Source organism: Schistocerca gregaria, chromosome 1 (genome assembly GCF_023897955.1).
Source record: "Schistocerca gregaria isolate iqSchGreg1 chromosome 1, iqSchGreg1.2, whole genome shotgun sequence".
Taxonomy (NCBI): domain Eukaryota; kingdom Metazoa; phylum Arthropoda; class Insecta; order Orthoptera; family Acrididae; genus Schistocerca; species Schistocerca gregaria.
Genome location: NC_064920.1, coordinates 230,341,663 through 230,360,578, shown reverse-complemented (window position 1 = coordinate 230,360,578; position 18,916 = coordinate 230,341,663). Strand labels below are relative to the sequence as shown.

At 43.9% G+C, this 18,916-nt stretch overlaps 1 protein-coding gene and 1 non-coding gene across 11 annotated transcripts in view; one reads left to right on the top strand and one right to left on the bottom strand.

Annotated features, from left to right (window-relative positions):
• The window catches only part of LOC126338177 (uncharacterized), a 116,891-nt gene that overhangs the window by 82,497 nt on the left and 15,478 nt on the right, over nt 1–18,916 (bottom strand). The window lies entirely within an intron of this gene.
• On the top strand, nt 12,344–12,418 carry Trnas-cga (transfer RNA serine (anticodon CGA)). The gene has a single exon. It is a non-coding gene; the product is annotated as a tRNA-Ser (tRNA).

Genomic DNA, 18,916 nt, shown 5'->3' with positions numbered 1-18,916 from the left:
GACGTTCTTTTCGTGGAACATTATCGAGAAAACTTAGAACTGGCATTTGAAGCTGACTGCAGAACGATTCTCGTGGTTCCAACGTACATTTTCTGTAAGGACCACGGAGATAAGAGAAATTCGGGCTCGTACTGAGGCATATGGACAGTCCTTCCCTGTCGGTTTATTTGCGAGTGGAATGAGAAAGGAAAAGACTAGAAGTGGTATACTGCACCCCTCCCCTCCCCTCCCCCCCTCCCCCCCGCTAAGCACCATGCGGTGGCTTGCGCAATAGGTAAGTAGATGTAGATGCAGAAACTAATTGGAGGCGCTGTAGCTATTATTTGCGATGTATGTTTTCCAATCTAGTGATGGTATTTATAGTGTGTTCTGAATGAATTTGAGTGATTACAAGGCGTTTATTAATGGTATGACGGCAGTGATAGTTTTAACCCTGTTTCGCGTGTCAAAGTATGACTGGCGGTCATAATTTAGGCATTTAATCGTGTAGCACAATTACTCCGGTCTCTCACAAGTCTCCAAGTAAATTTGTGGAGGAACACGTCGCGTATTTCGTCTCGTGCGTCGCATGTCGCTAATAAGTTGTCCTCACATGGGACGAGTTAGTTAACGATAACGTGGAACTGCAAGAGTTTTGTGACGTCACTGCCTCTACTTCACGCTGAGGAGCAGTTACCTCGCGCAAAATGCAAAATAAGTTCGATACTTCAGGCAACGTGCTGCGAAATACTGGACCAATAAGAGGCAGGAAAGCTTACTACGTCACAAGCAAAACATCCGAGACCCCATATTGTGTTTGTCGTCTTCAGTTGAAGGTCCGGGCATATTTGTTGGGCCCGATGAATATACACTGTTTCTGAGCTCAGTAGATTGAGGATCTCTCGAAAACACGTCGTTGTTGGTACTATTTGTTGTCACAAAAGAACGGCAAACTTCACTTTGGTGGTTAAAGAAATTCAGTATTTGCTTATTTTCGTGTTATAAGTCACATATTATGAAAGTACACCGTTTCAAGGCATCAGCGCATGGAAGATTCATAAAAAACGAAACGTTCATGGTAAGATTTGTTATAATTAATGTCAATTAATAAAATATTTGTAACTAAAGCCTTTAGAAGATCGTTAAATAAAATACAAGGTCGTTTGTTCTTGAAGGTAAGTGCAGTGTAGCTGGTGGAGGGTCTGAGTTAACGCAGCAATGTGAACTGTGTTCGCATATTGCTTCACCCGTTCTTTTTTTTTTCAGCTTTGCAGTTCTTTAAACGTTGTGGGGCTTTGTTAATAAATTAATGGAAATATTTTCTGTAATATCCGATGTTATGTAAACAAAAGTGCGCTCCCTCTCAGAAGTGAGTGTATCGTATTTTGTGAAGTTTCATGACAGCCAGTGACCGACACCACATCCAGTGTCTTCCCATGACTTTTGGTCACACAGTGTAGTAGAGGATGTATCAGAAACACCGTTAGTGTCATGTAAGATGGGTTTATCGCGCCAAAACAAGGAAAAGCTTTTTACAAAAATGTGTTGATTGTTACTTAATGCCGGCAGCGGTGGTCTCGCGGTTAAGGCGCTCAGTCCGGAACCGTGTGACTGCTACGGTCGCAGGTTCGAATCCTGCCTCGGGCATGTATGTGTGTGATGTCCTTAGGTTAGTTAGGTTTAAGTAGTTCTAAGTTCTAGGGGACTGATGACCACAGCTGTTAAGTCCCATAGTGCTCAGAGCCATTTGCACCATTTTTTTTGTTACTTAATTGAGCGTTTTATGATGGTACTGAAGTCGGTTAAGATGGTGTGATGGCCTCCGACTACTTTTATTAGTTCCAATTCGGATTATTTGTTTTGATTGATAATAGAATAAACCCAGGTGTTTATAAAAATAACAGTATGTTTTAACATTGCGACAAAACTTGGGAATCTTTTGATGTATCAGAATGAAAATGTTCCTGTTGATAAAAGAAGGACCATTAACTGGGGTTCCTGACAGAATGCACCATGAAACATCTCTGGAACCAATTAGAACTACGTAGTAAGGCAAATCTATTCACAAAGACATCCATTAGGGCTATTCTGAAAGAATGGCAGCACATTTCGGCTTCGATTCGTAACTACTTAGTGGAATGACTCTCTTGAAGATTAAAGACTCTAAAGTAGCAAAAGAACCTCTTATTATCTACGGAGTTGTTCTTTGGAACGAACGGCAACGGATTTTCCGAGACTTTTGGCCACAAACCTGTTTGCGAACCCCTTCTCACTGATATCTTCTTTTTTTAATTCACGCAGCTCAAAATTTCCGAATGTGGACTGACAATGAGATAGAGTTCAGCAGTGAACGTAATGTATTGTAGATTAAACCTGCGTACCTGACCGACACCCAAAGCTAGAACTTTTCCTTTCAGGGGCAGTGGCTCATAATCATTTTGCGATTCGGGTAGAGATTTAATTTGTCGTGACATAAGCTAGTAAATAATTCATTTTACTGATACTGAATCACGATACAGTCAAATTTATAGAATTAAAGAACCACTTTTTGGCCAACTTTTTGGCCTTTGGAAGTAAAATTTCCTCTCAGTGTTATTCTCGAACTGACAGGCATTTACTTATGGTACTTTAGTGTGTGAGTGAGGTTAAAGTCTGCATCACTGAAAGGAGAAGCGAGACACGAAGCCAATAGCCTTTTGCGATGATTAAAATAATATATCATAAATTATTTTACTTGTAACTTTTTTCTTTCGTGATATGAGATATTTTAACTTTTTATTCAGGGAAATCTAGTGGATCCAGACCCACATTAACTCGTTTAGATTCGCACGCAGTAACGTTATACTGATATTTATTTTTCAGACCGGTTTCGAAGCCTTGTAGCTTCATTTTTAGTACAAACAGCTGTTCATTTGAGGTTGTGCAAATAATGTGCATACGCCAGGTCGCTGTTATGTTTCATCGACAGTCATAAAAAAATTAAGGCAACACTCAGGCCCCTTACGTGAGCGCGTATGAACAACAAATGACATCTAAATATCCTGTAGACCAATACAAAGGCAAGTGGCTTCGTATGATTTAATTGATGTGGAAGAGCGTCAACAACTGTTTATTAAGGTCGGCTAATGTTGACAAGTAGACAAGTGAGCGCAGCAGACTGGGCATAATTATCATCTAGAGAATCTATAAGACTGGCAAAATTATTGGTATTGGTTCCTATAATACACCGTATAAAGTAAACAAAAACTAAAAAGCTCTGAATGACGAGAAATTAGAAATTCAGGTGAAAGAAATCTGGAATCTACAGGATGTTGGAAACATGTACTACAGTAGCAGGGAAAAGGCAGGAATACATGGAGACAGTAGGACTGCTTTGGACGGTCGTTAACCAGAGACAGAAAGGCGTTTTATTACCGATATGCAAGAAATTAGAAAATTAGTATCAAATACCGGCTGATTATAATGAACGGAGCGATGTACCGCACTGATTAAGGCACGTAATGGTATTGGGATCCGTGTCCTACCATGATGATGTCGTGGTTTCTCAATATCACATGAAGAGAATACTCAGAGGTTCCTCAAAAAGGTCTCGGCTGTTTCTTTAGTCCCTCCTTTCGAACCTGAGACGATGTTCCATCTCTATATATACTTGTACCTTAATATCGCCTTTACTCTTTTAATTATTCATCTCCGCTCTTCCTATACGGAGCGCAGAATGGATCAAATGTTTGTTTAATAGCTTTGCAACATACGTTTCAATTCGGCACTGCCACTTGATACCGATGGTTTGAACTTATGCTAAATTCATAACATAGGTGCAGTTGTTCGCCAGAAGCGAAGGAGGAGACGGAAAATTGTTTAAGTGCTAGAAGCAGCGAAGAATGACACGGATATTTATCGACTGAGCCGTAAAATCAGCGAGAATGAAACAGAACGCATAACAAGCACTGCTATTTAGAACAGATTCATTACTTCGTCTTTCGTAACAAATCAGTGTTTCCAATTATTCAGTTCTACTACGACAGAAGTCCTATATGTTACCAGTCAACTTCGTAAGCAGGCTTATATCACAGAAGAGAGGAAGGTTGAAATGGAAACGAGCCAGAGTTTCACTAAAAACTTACTGACTTACCTGCGGACGTTAGCGCAGCTATTCCACTGTGATAAATCCTCGCCTCGAGCAGAGAAGGCCGTAGGCAGTTGGCGGAGTAGTTCGCCATCTGTGAGCTGGTGGTCTTCGTTCGGCTGAAATCTGTGCCGATGCGGACACTTCTTCAGCGATGAACGGTGCGCTGGGTTTCACAACACGTCAAATGCTCACAGATAAAACGTGCACAGTTGTCGGATAACACCATATTCCAAGCTGCATGTTACTACTCCAATACCACACATAAGTCCAAAATATACGCATGATATTCTAATTAGAGCGTTACTACAGAGAGCACCATTACTTCCATCACGAGGAACATGATATTTGCTCATAATTTTATAATAACTGAGAGAAACATCTCGCGTGTCGATTCCATACGCAAATATCAATCGGAACGTGAAAAAGAAGCCGAATGGCCATCGAAAAGAAACCCTGGTTTTTGTTTGAAAAATGACCAATCCGAAGGTTGATTTGGACACCGCATTGTTGACCCATGCAATGTCCCATTAGTGGTGATACCACCGTTTGTTTCCTCTATCTGTGAAATAACTTACCCAGGACCGTCAATAGTTTAATATAGTTTAGAAATCAAAGAGCAACCAGAAGTTTTACACACGCGGAATGCATTTTCAGAGGCGAAGCCGTAAGTGGGAGAAAATATGCTAGAACCCGCCGAGGCTCGAATCCTAAACTTATTTTCACAGACTTGGGATTCTATCTTACGTGAACATCAAGGAAGGCCTTGTAAAGGAAATTCTTTCATTATACTTTTCAGCCTCGCATCTCACAGATGGTATAACCATTTTCAATTCGTCTTCAGATGACGTAATACCTTATAATTTACATAGTAATTCATCAAAGTATAACTGGACAGGACATGAGAGGAGCTTGTTCAGCTGTGCCGTGACGAGTTACTATGTAAGTACTGAAATCATCTGATGACGACTTGTTAAGAAGTCAAAACCGGTTATGATACCGTCTGTGTATCCGAGGCAGAAAAATGCAGTAAAAGAATTTCTAAACCTTGTTATCGATAGCCTGCCATGAGCGCAGCCTCCAAGTAAGAACATTACTCACGTTAGAAGCACGGCATATTTGCATACTATGCCGGCCGTTGTGGCCGAGTCGTTCTAGGTGCTTCAGTCTGGAGCCGCGCGACCGCTACGGTCGCAGGTTCGACTCCTGCCTCGGGCATGGATGTGTGTGATGTCCTTAGGTTCGTTAGGTTTAAGTAGTTCTAAGTTCTAGGGGACTGATAACCTCAGATGTTACGTCCCATAGTGCTCAGAGCCATTTGAACTATTTGCATACTATGGTGACGTTCGCTTCCTAACTAGTCCTTCTGTAGGGGAAAGTTTTCGTAAAAGTTCTAGACCTGTGAGCCATTTCTCAACATTTGTGTACGAGGGCGTGATGGAAAGTAATGACTTCGATATTTTTGTGAAAATTGTTGAAGCTTTTAAAATAAAACGAATGTTACTAACATTCTACATATTTAGTCTTCACGTCTACATGTTTATTTCTCAACAGCGTCACGGTGGCGACGAGCGCCATCCTGCTAACGAGAGGCCAGTTTTTTGGCACCGCCACTGTGGAATGTGACTTTATTGAAGGAACGCAGACTCACCTGTGTTTGCACCGCTTCATCATTGTCAAAGTGAAGCTTTAGAAGGTGTAACAGATGAAAATCGAGTGGGCCAGATCGGGTCAGTATGTAGGATGACCGATGCTAGTGAACCCAATGCGTCGGACTGTTGCAGCGCTCGTGTGTGTTCTGGCATTGTCATAGTGAAGGAGACGGTGGTCCATGCGTGGACCAATTCTTCAAATTCGAAACCCGATAACACTACGCCGTTTCTCAAGCACCGATATACACTACTGGCCATTAAAATTGCTACACCACGAAGATGACGTGCTACAGACGCGAAATTTAAGCGACAGGAAGACGAAGTTGTTATATGCAAATGATTAGCTTTTCAGAGCATTCACACAAGGTTGGCGCCGGTGGCGACACCTACAACGTACTGATATGAGGAAACTTTCCAACCGATTTCTCATACACAAACAGCAGTTGAAGGGCGTTGCCTGGTGAAACGTTGTTGTGATGCCTCGTATACGGAGGAGAAATGCGTACCATCACGTTTCCGACTTCGAAAAAGGTCGGAATGTGGCCTACCGCGATTGCGGTTTATCGTATCGCGACATTACTGCTCGCGTTGGTCGAGATCCAATGACTGTGAGCACAATATGGAATCGGTGGGTTCAGGAGGGTAATACGGAACTCCGTGCTGGATCCCAAAGGCCTCGCATCACTAGCAGTCGAGATGACAGGCATCTTATCCGCATGACTGTAACGAATCGTGCAGCCACGTCTCGATCCCTGAGTCAACGGATGGGGACGTTTGCAAGACAACAACCATCGGCTCGAACAGTTCGATGACGTTTGCAGCAGCTTGGACTATCAGATCGGAGACCATGGCTGCAGTTACCCTTGACGCTGCGTCACAGACAGGAGCGCTTGCGGTGGTGCACTCAACGACGACCCTGGGTGGACGAATGGAAAAACGTCATTTTTTCGGATGAATCCAGGTTCTCTTTACAGCATCATGATGGTCGCATCCGTGTTCGGCGACATCGCGGTGAACGCACATTGGAAGCGTGTATTCGTCATCGCCATACTGGCGTTATCACCCGGCGTGATGGTATGGGGTGCCATTAATTACACGTCTCGGTCACCTCTTGTTCGCATTGACGGCACTTTGAACAGGGGACGTTACATTTCAGATGTGTTACGACCCGTGACTCTACCCTTCATTCGATCCCTGAGAAACCATACATTTCAGCAGGATAATGCACGACCGCATGTTGCAGGTCCTGTGCGGGCCTTTCTGGATACAGAAAATGTTCGTCTGCTGCCCTAGCCGCACATTCTCCATACCTCTCACCAGTTGAAATCGCCTGGTCAATGGTGGCCCAACAAATTGCGTGAAAATGTAACACGGACGCAGGATGTACCAGCAACGGGCTAAGAAAAGACCTGTGTTAGCAGTTGATGAACTGTGACATCGTGTTGAAGCTGCATGGTCAGCTGTACCTGTACACGCCATCCAAGCTTTGTTTGAGTCAATGCCCAGGTGTATCAAGGCCGTTGTTACGGCCAGAGGTGGTTGTTCTGGGTACTGATTTCTCAGGATCTATGCACCCAAATTGCGTGAAAATGTAATCACATGTCAGTTCTAGTATAATATATTTGTGCAATGAATACCTGTTTATCATCTGCATTTCTTCTTGGTGTAGCAATTTTAATGGCCAGTAGTGTAGTAATGTAGTAACGTGCTAGATACCACAATTCCGAGCCCCCTAGTGACAGAGGGCGACAATGACGTAGACATGAAGAACAGAGATGCAGAACGTTCATAAAGCCTGCTTCGTTTAAAAAGCCTTAAGAGTTTTCGGAGACATTAGTTTTTAGTACGCTCTTGTGGAAGATGAAATGAAAATACGAATTGAGTAGCCTAGCACGACGAGCTGGCGTCTTTCTAGAGTGCAGTACTGAGAGTCGGCCATGCTGCACCTTTCCCTTCTGAAACAGCTCTGGACAGCAAATAGCCGGCAGACAGGGACCTGGGCTACCGTTTCCGACGGAGAGCTGGCACGGAACGGCTATTCACGGACGCAGGATGTACCAGCAACGGGCTAAGAAAAGACCTGTGTTAGCAGCTGCCGCCCACAACACTTGTTTGGTTTCCCGCCGAACTACGTCATGTCCGTCGTATCCGCCACTAACGAGCACCACTGAATCTCAAAAGCGCGCCCTCTTTCATCGTCTGGAAACCACACGTTTTCGTGGCAGTCAGTGGAATACTTATTTCCATGACTCGTACTCCATTACACTAGTTAGTACAAATAACGGTGCAATTAAGAATTTCAATTTACAGTTTGGAGCACCTGGTTGTACCAACTGACTAGATCGTAATGGGGTGTCAAGTACAGTATTCGTACATCAGCAACGGCGCTCCAACAATCTGTCGCAGACTATGGAAGCTAAAGTTAGTACCCATCATCTCATAGGACACAACTGGACACAGCCCTCCATGAGACTTGTAGGTTATTACCAGGATTAAAGCCGTACAGTATGGACGTTCACTTTGCAGCGACGTGCACGCTGCTTTGAAACATCCTGGCTGGTTAAAACTGTGCGCCACACTGGGTCTCGAACCCGGAATCTTTACTTTCACGGACAATGCTTTTATCAGCTGCTCTATCGTGGCGCGAGTCACAGTTTGACTTCCCTCAGTACCAATCTCGTGCCTACTAAACTTCACAGAAGTTCTCGTGAATATCTTGTCGGACTAGCCAACCCGCAAGAGAAGATGTACTACGAAGCGTGGAAAGTAGGAGAGAGGTGTAGGTTGAGGTAGAGTTGTCAGTACGCGTCGGGAGTCGTCCCTAGATTGCTCAGTCCGTAGAAAGGCGAGGATTCCGGGTTCGAGTCCCGGCCCGGCACACAGTTTTAATCTGCCAGAAAGTTTGCACGATAGCTACATCAATTGACAGGCCGCATTAGCTTGCAGGGATAGCCCTTACTAGTTTTCGCACAGAAAACAAGCTCTGAATAGGAGGCGACGAGATTTCATTGCGAAGAGGCTCGTACTACACTAACCCGTAACTACAGTCCCGAAGTCAAACTTCAAGAAAAGAACTGGGCATGTCCCAAATGTTTTATCTTTTTTATTGCGTTACCAGTATGGTTTTATAGCACACTACCTCCGTGTATCTTGTGTTACATTTTCGTCGTGTTTGCACTTTTCAGTATTCTATGGATGTAAAATTTGTTTTATATCAGAATTTGCCTTTGTTAAGCCTATGTAACTTCATACCAGGGTTCAACTTTAAAAAAATGGTTCAAATGGCTCTGAGCACTATGGGACCTAACATCTTAGGTCATCAGTCCCCTAGAACTTAGAACTACTTAAACCTAACTAACCTAAGGACATCACACACATCCATGCCCGAGGCAGGATTCGACCCTGCGACCGTAGCAGTCGCGCGGTTCCGGACTGTGCGCCTAGAACCGCGAGACCACCGCGGCCGGCGGTTCAACTTAAACTAATATATACTCTGCATTCTCAAAACTAATTGTAGGACCATATTTTCAGTGTGGAGATTGCTTTATTGGCCCACAAGCGAAAGCCAATAAAAATTTCAAGAAAAGGTTCCTGCGAATGTCGCAGGGATTAAATGCATCACATGAAAAGGTCTCTGTTTTGCTGGACAGAATCTAACTGTCATGGGATGTCAAGTCAGAGAGTGCGTGAATGTTTTCTACGGATCGTCTTGGAATCAGTTTTAACAACTGGCATAATCACTAATGAGGAAGGTCGCACGGAAGAGATTGGATTGTATTCTGTACAAAAGGCATCTGGTCCAGAAAATGCAGTTTCATGATATAGCAGAGGTAGACGTTCATGGCCAGTACCGAACAGGATGAGGGTACATGGGGACGAGTAGTAGAGAAAAACTAGCTGATCACCTGGTTACTTAATTATATATTCTCCACCGTTAAGGCGTGGGATAAGGATATCTTATGGGGTTCTTTTTCCTAACAGGTTCTTTAAAAATATCTAGAAATTTGCAGAGAATTCTTCTCCTTCTATACGACTAAACTCAGATATAAAGTTTATCAAGATCTTCAACAATCAGTTTGGCTACCACGAATACTTTCAACACTACGACAGGTTTTACATGGCACTCCTTTGCTATCACCACACATCCCTACAGCGGCACGCAGTAAGTCAATAGCGCGTCATGTTTGGTTGGAAATGTTCCATATGTTCCCACCCCTCTCAGCCGCCCCCCCCCCCCCCCTCCCCATCTCATCACCACTCTCTTATGGGAGAAAACAAGATTAGAGTATAAATTCCAGCCGACGACGAGATCGTTAAAGACGGAGCTCAAGAGAAAACTGTTCTTTTCAAGAGAACCGTCCCAGCGTTTGCGTTAAATCATTTGGGAAAACCACCGAAAAACTAAGTGTGGGTGACGGGTCGGGGAATTGAGCTGTCGCACTCCCAGCTGCAGATCGGTCTTTGATCCCACCCTTAGGGGTGTAAGCTGTATCCGTATCTCTCTCCCTCTCCAACCTTCCCTCTCCACACATTCTTTTACCAAAAAGTACATAACATGTGTACCAAGTTTGGTTGAAATCGCTCCAAGTTTTACGATGTGATGATAAAATCACCCATAAATCCGTACCTGTCTATTAAGTGATGGGTAAACCTCGGTGTAATGAAGTACTAGGAAGAATAGATGCGGAAAGAAGTCTATGTTGCATGCAGTAGATATAGACCTATAGAGATGAGTAAATCAGCACAATATACGATGAGTTGAATAATAGCAAAGAATCATTTGAAAGATAGATGGCTGTAGAAGAAATTCACTTCTTTAATGTTACCGAAGTCGATTCTTAGAACACGATAAAACCACACCAAAAATTACGTTATTGTTACAGCGCATCTCGGTCCGTATAGCAGTTACGAAAGAACAGCGAGTGATCTATTTCGATAATACCGAAAGGGGCGAAGTTAGCTAATCGATAATCATGAACCAGTTTGTTTGTTTCAAATAAAAAGGCAGCCTCACAAAGAAAAACATCTTCGTTTAAGGAATTTATAGCGGCTGTGGACGCATGCATAAAAGCTGCTATCGATTCTTAGGATTTCCGACAGGTCATGAACGAGGGAGCCCCCTCCAACAAAAAAAAGAGCTTCGCATAAATTTCCTCCATCCTTTACCCACCATATATTCCAGCATCCTTTACCCAGCAAAATCAATGAAAAGTCGAAGTCGAACACTGCATGAGGCGTATGTTTTGGACATCACGTTACTGAGGTTCAAATGGCTCTGAGCACCATGGGACTCAACTTCTGAGGTCATCACCCCCCTATAACTTAGAACTACTTAAACCTAACTAACCTACGGACATCACACACATTCATGCCCGAGGCAGGATTCGAACCTGCGACCGTAGCGGTCTCGCGGCTCCAGACTGTACCGCCTGTACCGCCTATAACCGCACGGCCACTCCGACCGGCCGTTACTGAGGATTCTTCTTTTTTGATGTATTCTGGAATTTTGGGGAAACCTGAGGCTATTTCACAGTGTGGTTGACATTTCGATAGCTTTTGCCAATGATTCTTGTGTGTCAAGGAGGAAAGCCAGACTCTGCTGGACAACCTCGCCTCGATCGACGGATCAGCCACGATTCCTACGCCTGGGGAAACCAGTAACAGATAGCAAAGAAGCGTCGGTGGTAAAATAGAAACGGCCAGGCGGGGCATGGCGACCACGGAGAGAGGGGAGGGGTGAAGGGAGGGAGGGGGAGGTGGGAATCGGCGTGGGAGTGTGACGTCACGCGGCCGCCGCCCTGGCTAAATTTGGCGGTGGAAACCCTAACCAGGGCGGGCGGACGCGCGCGTGCGCAACGATTCCCGCAGTCCGAAGCAGTAATATCTTCGCGAAGCAGTAATTGTCCCCCTAAGCTCTACTCCCTTGCGACTATGACAAAGAATCCAAACTATCGTGGCACAACAGATTCTAAAGAATGAGATTTTCACTCTGCAGCGGAGTGCGCGCTGATATGAAACTTCCTGGCAGATTAGAACTGTGTGCCGGACCGAGACTCGAACTCGGGACCTTTGCCTTTCGCGGGCAAGTGCTCTACCAACTGAGCTACCCAAGCACTGAAGCTGCTGAAGACGCTGCCCAGGCTGTGGCTAGGCCATGTCTGCGCAATATCCTTTCTTTCGGGAGTGCTAGTTCTGCAGGGTTCGCAGGAGAGCTTCTGTAAAGTTTGGAAGGTAGGAGACGAGATACTGACAGAAGTAAAGCTGTGAGGACGGGGCGTGAGTCGTGCTTCGGTAGCTCAGATGGTAGAGCACTTTCCCGCGAAAGGCAAAGGTCCCGAGTTCGAGTCTCGGTCGGGCACACAGCTTTAATCTGCCAGGAAGTATCATATCAGCGCACACTCCGCTGCAGAGTGAAAATCTCATTCTGGAAACATCCCCCAGGCTGTGGCTAAGACATGTCTGTGCAATAGCCTTTCTTTCAGGAGTGCTAGTTCTGCAGGGTTCGCAGGAGAGCTTCTGTAAAGTTTGTAAGGTAGGAGACGAGGTACTGGCGGAAGTAAAGTTGTGAGGGCGGCGCGTGAGTCGTGCCTGGGTAGCTCAGTTGGTAGAGCACTTGCCCGCGAAAGGCAAAGGTCCCGAGTTCGAGTCTCGGTCCGGCACACAGTTTTAATCTGCCAGAAAGTTTCAGATTCTAAAGAGTTTGTTGGCTAACGCCCGTACCAAATGATCCCAATACCTCGTTCTCTCAAAACTACTTACGCGTAGGCCACTATCTACGAAAAAAACATCCAACGTCGGTAATTAATATGCTAGTCTGTGATTTTACAACTCGACAGTCAACTAAAAGTGAAATGATAGTCTGTACTATACGGATGATTAATTGCAAACAGGCAAATACATGATTACAGTGTCTTCTCGAAATGTGATTCGCGAATGTATCTGGCAAATATGATACGTTACAATTGCAGAAGTCAGCTTGTTTTTCTGTGAGGACACATTAGAATGGAAGTACAGTACTATCATCTGTGACCGTTTGCAGCAACCCGTGTTTGAGACTGTCGCGCAGAGGATTTGGTTCATCTCCAGTACCGCCATGCAACTTCGTTTGCAGAGAGGACTCTGAGTTGGTTCCTCAGTCTCGTAAGGACAATTTGGAAATTACCTGAAGGTGACGTAGGTGCTCTGGTTTCGCAAGATGATACTGACGGCTGGGAGAGCGATTTGTTGACTACATGATGATACCCTATAAGGAAGGGAGAGGGAGGGAGGGAGGCGGAGGGAGACAGAGAGAGAGGGAGAGAGAGAGAGAGAGAGAGAGAGAGAGAGAGAGAGAGAGAGAGGTGGAGTCGTGTCTACACAGTCTTCCGTGCTTCCAACTTCCATCAGTTGCTCACAACATTGCACAAACACTCAGCCTGCCGGAGAGGCCGAGCGGTTCTAGGCGCTTCAGTCTGGAACCGCGCGACAGCTACGGTCACAGGTTCAAATCCTGCCTCGGGCATGGATGAGTGTGACGTCCTTAGGTTAGTTAGGTTTAAGTAGTTCTAAGTCTAGGGGACTGATGACGTCGGGTGTTAAGTTTGGAGCCATTTGATTTGAACATACACTCATTTCTGGTCCGGACAAGTTGAAAGAAAAAAATATTAAAATTAAAATTTTATTTATATCACAGGAATTATAGTCATCGACTGTACCTCTTTTATTTGGGTGCGTGACGACCTAACTGACTAATTTCAGTGATAAATAACTCGGTAACGGCGCAACATATCGATATTTTTTCTTGACAATATTTTCTCAGCATAGTCTCCCCAGCAAACACTTACAAGCTTTTCAGACTATTTCTGGCCACCTTGTATATTTATCTTCCACGCGAGACCATTCAGGATACGTTAAAAAAAAACGGATTTAATGTCCCTTCAAAGACGGGTCATTGAAGACGGAGCACATGCTGGAACTGAACAAAACTGACAGGAAATTGGTCTTGCCCTTCTCGAAGGAACCACCCGATTACCTCAAACAGTTTACCGAAACGACGGAAAACTAGAATGTGTTTGACCAGAGGGATTTGAAATTTGCTTATCCAGATTGCGAGTCCAGTTTCCTACATATTGTACCGTTTCACATGATGGACATGAAGATCATACGCAGACCATCACAAACGGTATTCAATCTTTCTGTAGCGGAATATAATTATACTTGTCTTTATCGACGGAAATTTCTGGACAATGTTATTGGGCCATTAGTTTTTCTTTATAGGTACCACGTACACATTTTCTGACAATTCTTAGGTTCGAAGAGCAACGTGCCTCCCTTTGGCCTTTTTATTCGATGTACTAGAGTTTTTAGGTGAATATAAAAAGGAGATTCAAGCAAGTAACCAACATTTGACTATAAATCCTACGTAATTGTCTCATGTCAGCCAATCATTCATTTTTCGTGTTCAGTGCAACGGGTTGCATAGCTGCGGTTAGTACAGCGGTCCCATTTACGTAGAGAGTGTGGGATGTGACGAAATTGCAGTTATCGTTAAGTCCAGGCGTTTATGAATTTTGTTTTTAGATCTTACCAAATGTCAGACTACCATTTCAGTTATTGCAGCCTATACCGAAAATGTTACGAATGAGGCTGGTCTCCGGCAGTGGCGCTTAATGTTTGAAAATGCTTCAGTAGAGGATCATGGCGAGTCCTATTAGTAGCCATACCATAACATATGGCACATTCACTGTTGCGCTTCTTTCTATGATAATGATCATATCTTTTATGAATATTATGCGCGTTATGAGGGCCTGCAGGATGTTATCATGACCTGTCTGATACCCAGGATGGCCGCCTAGTGTGAGCATGGTAAGCTTGAACTGGTATCGGGATGCGGCGAATGTCTCATTGTCCGCGGAGGAATCGAAATGGGTGTATACCAAATTTCCTGATGTTGTCAAAAAATATTCTTGCGAGAAGAAACGCACTAACTGAACTGTCGTTATATAGATTTCGTTCATTAGTTTTACGCATATTCGATTCTTTCTTTCTGATTAAGTTCCCACGATTATTAACATTCATTAGTCTTCACTGCAACAATTTTGAGTGCTGACTGTATGATTCGAGCGTTTTAAAAGTAAGTTCCGATTATAGTATGCGCTGTAAATTATTGGCTTGAGGCGTATATGAAAATACGTAGTTGCAAGACAGTCTTCAAATCTAGTTGATATTTCTAAGACCTCGGATTGCACCAACAGACAATAGAAGAATTGATTAACGTAATGCGAATACTGCCGTATACGACTTGGCCAATTTGCAGACACCAGAAAAAAAGGAAAATTGAAATCCAGGCAGAAACTGGTTCAAATCCTGGTCGATTTCAAGTTTCCTTACGTTTTTATCCCTAAATCTAATCCATGTTCGTTTCTCACATTCCTATAGTACTCCTTTCGCATACATTTATAACTCCAAACAGGGCCGAAAGTGGTGTCAACACATGGAGGTTTGGTTCTTCGTGGCAGTAAGGAGACAAGCTCATACCTGGATGGGGGGGGGGGGGGGGGGTTGTGGACACGCTTTATCTCCGTGCCTTAAGATCACTACATGTATAGTGTCAGTAATAGCAGTTGTTCATTTATTTATTATTTACTGGACTTCCGAATGATTCGTGACATCTAGCATAAACTGTCCAAAGTTGCCATATCCACCGTGCACAAGCTTCAACTTGGGACCACAGAAACTTTTGAAAACAAATACATGTGGCATAGCACGAGGAATTGCAATTGGCACCTGCACTGATATCAGCAATGAAGTACACCCCTCAAGGACTGCTACTGGTGAGTCTGTCATCCATCTAATCCGACGCTGTGTACATGAAGCAACACAAGATAAAGACGTTATCTCAGAACTCGGAAAATAAAATCTCTCTCATCCCACTTTGATATGAGGCATTTATTGTAACATGCGACACATCTACTTCGCGTCAGTCGCAGAAGAATTGTATTAGTAGCGCCACTAAGAGAATGCAAATCAGGTTTGCTTTCAATACGCGCTGTAAGGTCGTGAGCGTGAACTACCTTTGAGATTGGACGTGGTGAGTTGATGTTAATCGAGAATGCCATTAAGGCAACACGTCACTGAGTTTGAATGAGGTCGTTTAATAGAGCTACGAGAGGCTGGAAGTTCCTTCTGCAGTAATGCAGAAAGACTTGGCAGGAATGTAGCCACTGTACATGACTGCTGGCATAGGGGATCACAAGAATGTACGCCTGGAAGAAGACCGGGCTCCAGACAGTCACGTGGTACCATCTAGAGGGAAGACCGTTGTGTTCGGCGTATGGTTCTGGCGCATCGTACTGCAAATCAAATGCAGCAACAATCTGCGCAACCGTTGGCACCACAGTGGCACAATGAACTGTTGCAATTAGGTTACTTCTAGGACAGCTCCAGTCAGGCGCCCTGCAGGGCAAATTACACTGACCCCAAACCTGCGCTGTCTGCGACTTCAGTGAAGTCAAACGAGAGCTCATTGGAGACCAGGGAGGAGCTCTGTTGTGTTTACTGATGACAGCTGGTTCCACTTCGGTGGCAGTGATGCTGTGTGTTGGCTAAAAGGATGGCAGTTGAGGGCCTACAACCAACCTGTCTGCGTGTTAGGCACATTCGACCTACACCTGGAGTTAAGGTCTGGGGTGCGATTTCGTATGACAGCAGGAGCACTCCCACGGTTATCCCACGAGCCCTGATGGCAAATTTGTACGCTAATCTAGTGATTCGACCTGGTGTGCTGTCATTCATGAGCAGCGTTCCAGGGACTATTTTCCAACAGGATAACGCCCACCCACATATTGCTGTTGTGACCCAACATGCTCTACAGGGTGTCGACATGTTGCCTTGGCCTGCTCGATCACAGGATCTGTGTCCAATCGAGCACATATGGGAGAGCATGGAAGACAACTCCAGCGTTTATCCACAAACTGCACTAACTGTCACTGTATTGACTGACCAAGTGCAACAGACATAGAACTTCATTCTGAAAACTCAGATGCAGCACCTGTACAACACAATGCATGCACTATTGCATGCTTGCAGTCAACGTTCTGGCGGTTACACGGTGATTAATGTACCATAATTCGACACGCTCATTGGCTTATCTCGCACTTTCACTAACTTGTCATCTTGCAGTGTTAATCACTTAAGTATGTCTTCTCGAAATTTCATTACTCGTTTCTTGGTGTGGTTTTTTTCCGTCAGTGTATTTTACGAACAAGATACCGATAAGACATTCCGATAAATGATTGTACGTAGACGAACGAGTATTGTGTTTTATATTTATGCCTGTAAAAAATTTTTGTATATTATTCGGTTATTTTTCCCTTAATATTGACATGTGCTAGCACTGACTTAGTCTGTATCAATTTGATTGTTCTTTGACCAGCCGTCGAATGCCATTTAAATAATTACATCGTCCCATTAAAAAAAAAAAAAAAGACGAGTTTCTTCTGTATGTAGGCAGATAAAAGGCGAACACCTATTGACTACAAAGCAAAATGCTCTCCATTTCGTGAAAATTATTTATTGAAAACATCCTTGCGGTACCGTGAACAGTTTCTATAACAGTAACAAATTCCCATATTACTTGAGAACTTTAAATTCAACACATCATTTGCTACACGTTAAACTTGGCACAATGCAAACTGTGTTTAGGAGTCACTCGAACAAGCTTGCAAAAGTACAATACGAAGCACTAGAGATTTAAATATAATGATTTTTTTGTTTCTATCAAAAGAGAGCAAAAGACCACGTGCGTCTCTGTGTTAACCCAACAGTGCCAGCAAAATTAAAAAAAAAAGAAAGAGTGAGCAACCTTCGCTTCTTTCGGCACTTCCAAAATACCTACATCGTATACAAGTTTATGTGACCAGAATACTTTTTGCTTCTGTGTGTTTACTTGCAAGTCTGCTACAGTGAAGAAGTCAGTTTACATTTCTTCCTGTTCTTTCATTTTATAATGTATATTCTTCTGTAAAGAGGGATCCAGTTATTGCTTGCAATAACAGTTGAACAGTCTTCCCATTTGATCATGACTTGCTCAGCTGGGAAAAGAACCGAACGAAGGTAATATATTCACCGTCTTCAGGTAAGCTGTTTCTATCTTTAATTACGTGTGACAGAGTAGAATAACCCGTAATTGCGCACAATAGGGTCAGAATGATGCGACTAACGAAAAGTGATGGTGCTACGTCAATATCTGCGACTGTCGTCAAAAACCGTTTCCTCGCGTTATTCTGAAAGGTCGATGGTAGATTTCGGAATTATTCATCACTGTCGTGTATGTGACAGCACGTGTTGCGTAACATACTGCTGGTGATGGTTTCTACTGTTATATGATTCCCTAGTATCAGACCAAGAGAGACTACATGAAATTGCTAGGTCTCCGAGAGACAATCGTAGCCGCGCTGTCTGAGGGGCTTTGTCACTGTCCCCGCGGCTCCCCCCCCCCCCCCTCCTCCCTCCCCCCCACCTCCCACGTCAGAATTTCGAGTCCTCCCTCGGGCATGGGTGTGTGTTGTCCTTAGTGTAAGTTAGCTTAAGTCAATAGTGCGTAAGCTTAGGGACCGATGACCTCAGCAGTTTGATCTCATAAGACCTTACCACAAATTTAAACAACAATCGCACGTTTGTACTGATGATCAACTGTCGCGGAATAATCATTCACATGTACCGTGAATAGACGCGGTAGGTCCCACTCAAAAGACGGCGTAAAATTAGGAAGGTTCATAACAGGACTGCGGAAGTAACTCATGAAAATATTTTGCAAAACCATACTTATTTTAGCAAAAAGTGGGCAAGAGCAGTTAAGAGCCCTTTCAGATACCTCAGGGTGAGGCAGCAGGAAAGGTATATGCTTTGAGGGATGATCGTATTAGTGACTCTGAACAATAAACATCATATGGACATAAGGTCTATACCGGGCGGTTTCCGACATACAACACATTTAATATCACTACCGTATGATTTTCTAGAATAACGCAAAAACTGCGTCCTCCGGCAAAAACGTAAAGCAGTTCAGAATTAGACTATATTAAATTTCCTATAGGTTCTATTCATTTTTTCTCTTGGATTAATAGTTTGTCCGAAGAGAGCACGAGAATGTTTAAAATCCCGTGCATGCTCTGTGCCT